The 3,070-nt window shown below is 37.5% G+C and overlaps 1 non-coding gene across 1 annotated transcript; it reads left to right on the forward strand.

Annotated features, from left to right (window-relative positions):
* The first annotated feature begins 1,658 nt into the window (after positions 1-1,658).
* LOC131234199 (small nucleolar RNA R71) lies at positions 1,659-1,765 on the forward strand. The gene has a single exon (XR_009165606.1). It is a non-coding gene; the product is annotated as a small nucleolar RNA R71 (small nucleolar RNA).
* Positions 1,766-3,070: the final 1,305 nt, after the last annotated feature.

Raw genomic sequence — 3,070 nt, forward strand, 5'->3', positions numbered from 1 at the left:
TATCACTTGGGTTGCTTCTTAGCTTTTTGAGTAAGCATTGAAGAGAGATTTGAGGGAGTTATTACCTGAGTTATTCCCCTTCCTCTCAAGCCGTCTTTCCCATAAGAGTTCATCATTCAATCCATGACTTAAGGGCATTTATTGATATATTCATAGCTTGGATTGAAAAATGAACTCCGGCCTTCATTGATCATTCAGAAGCACACTTTAACGGAAAATCATTATGTTGGGATCTTTGAATGCTTAACTTCTGGGAATCTTCTCTAGCTCTTAAAGACACATCATTAATTAGAGAAGATCGAACAAACCCTAACCCAATAAGCCCATACCTCGATTGGAGCATCTACAAGCTATTGCAGTTCAAGCGAGCTGAAGACACTTGATTGGCAAGAAGATCGTCATCAGCATGTGTTAAACGGGTCTCACTCACCTACAAGTAAGTAATAGAGTCCATTGAGTCTGAAGCCATTTCCTTGTGTAGGATTGTAATTCAAAGTTTGGTTCTCAAACTTGCTAAGACCTTTCATAGGCCTCCAATAGGAGAATACATGAAGAGTCCTTGTGTAGGATCTACTACCTTATGTAGGCATTAGAGTTGCCTTATGTAGGCATTGTGAGTTACCTTGTGTAGGAACCTAGGGTTATCTTGTGTAGGCACCTTAGTTAACATTGTGTAGGTTGTAAAGGTTTATGGTTAACTTGATTTAAAACCATTGGATTGTAAAATCCGGTACACTCATAGGGATTAGTGCATCAGCCGAGAGGGGAGTAGGCACATAGTCGAACCACTATATATCATTGTGTTTGTGATGTATGCTTTTGTCTATATTGTGTTGATTCATTATTTGATTAATTTCCACGCACTACATGTTTGATGCATTACAACTTTTATATATTTCACTATCCTATCTTTTAATTGTGATTAATTGTTAATTAATCATTCTTGCTAGTGATTAGAAGTCAATATCTGCACTAAGTAGGATTAACATTTTTAAAAGTCCTATTCACCCCCTCTAGGACACTTAGACATAATTCTATACTTCGCTAATAGCGGTTTACCGCAATTTCACTTTCAATGCATCATCAAGAGTTCTAGTGGATGGAAGTCCACTAGACGACCCTTGAGGATTTTGGTTGCATTCTCCGATGGTCTGTTCCTCCAACTAAAATTTAGATGGTTTCACCAATCAGGAGTGTATATGTTGGAATTTAGTGCGCTGAAGGGGCGTTGGTAAGTGTTTCCAGCATTTGCTTGAGCATACAACACATCTTGGAAAGTGGGGATTGTAGGACAATCTTTTATTAGGTGTACATCATTTGCACAAATACCACTTACAATTTCAACAACCGCCTTGGGTCGAATCTTGTCCTTCCTTGATTCCAAGGCCTCAATTTTCTGTGTAAGGTCCGCCAACCTTACACTAACATCTTCCTCATCTTTAAGCACATATACTCCCTTCTCTATTTGCACTACCTTGGGATTACTAGCTTGGTTAGATGTATCACATGATTAGGAGTTCTCGGCTAGCATGTCAAAGTAATCCCAGGCATCTTCCGGTTCCTTGTCCATAAATTTGTCATTACACATCACCTCTACAAATTGGCACATACTTGGATTCAGTCCTTCATGGAAAAAGTTAATCATTCGCCAAATTTCATAGCCATAGTGTGGGAAAGCAAAAGGTAATTCCTTGAACCGTTCCCAACATTCAAAAAAAGTTTCATCCCCTTTTTGGGATAAAATCATTATGTCACGTATGGGAGTATTTCACATCATCTCTACGAATTGGCGCACACTTGGCTTAAGTCCTTCATGGAAAAAGTTAATCATTTGCCAAATTTCATAGCCATAGTGTGGGAAAGCAAAAAAGTAATTCCTTGAACTGTTCCTAACACTCAAAAAAAGTTTTATCCCCTTTTGGGATAAAATCATTATGTCATGTTGGGGAATATTGGTTTTATTAGCTGAGAAGAACTTTTTAAGGAACTCTCGGTTCATCTCAGCCCAACTGCCAATGGATCTCGGCCTTAAGGAGTAAAGCCATGATTCGGCCATCTCCTTTAGTGAAAATGGGAATAATTTCAGTCAGATAATGTCAGTAAGAACTTTGTTAAAGTGTATGGTTGCTACCATCTTTTCAAATTCTTTTAAGTGTAAGTATGGACTTTCTGAATCAAGCCCATGAAACTTGGGAAATAATTGGATCGTCCCCAGTTTGAAGTCCACGTTTCCTACATTTATTGGGAAAATCATGCAGAAAGGTGTGCTTGTTCTCACCAGTGATAAATAATCTCGTAAGGTTTGAACCAGTGGAACTCAGTGTACCACATTCTCATCACGCACCATCTTAATTGGTGGTGTGTGATGCATAGGGTTCTTATCAAAATATTGTTCGTCTTCGACCATAGTTGCAGATGTTTCACGAGTATTTAGGTGTTTTCTAACTCGTCGATGGATTTCGGGTCCGTCAACTAAACCTCATTCACTTAGAAGTCTCAATATATGGTCTCTTACCCACTTAGGCATGAACCACACAAAATTATAATGCTAATCCTAAGTCGTACAACAATTATGGAAGTAATTAGAGGGAAAGAGGAAGGATGTTACTTCAAGGGAAGAACTAGAGTGAAGATTCTATAAGACAAAAAACAATGTTAGTGGGGTTAAAAAGAAATTATAAAAATAAGATAAATCATAAATCTTAAGAATTAGAAGATCCTAGGTTAGAAATATTCAAAAATTAGAAAGATCTAACCTAAAACAAAAATCTACCTAGAAAAACTAAACCTAATCGTGTTCAACACCACTCCCTAGCAATGGTACCAAAAATTATTCACAACCCCGAGTGCAGGGTCGCGATGTAGTAATAACTCAGTGAGATCAAGGTCGAATCCACAGGGAATGGGGAATATGGTCTAGAACTAATCTAAGTTTAACTGTTTTATCTTGGTTTTTAATGTAGTGATGTGAAAGGAAAAATAAGTAATAATGATAAAACACTAAGGATCCAGGAATCCACTTGTATTAACTCAACATCAACTTGTTGCTTTAATATAAAATAATACAACT

The sequence above is a fragment of the Magnolia sinica genome, chromosome 18 (genome assembly GCF_029962835.1).
Source record: "Magnolia sinica isolate HGM2019 chromosome 18, MsV1, whole genome shotgun sequence".
In the NCBI taxonomy this organism is placed as follows: Eukaryota; Viridiplantae; Streptophyta; class Magnoliopsida; order Magnoliales; family Magnoliaceae; genus Magnolia; species Magnolia sinica.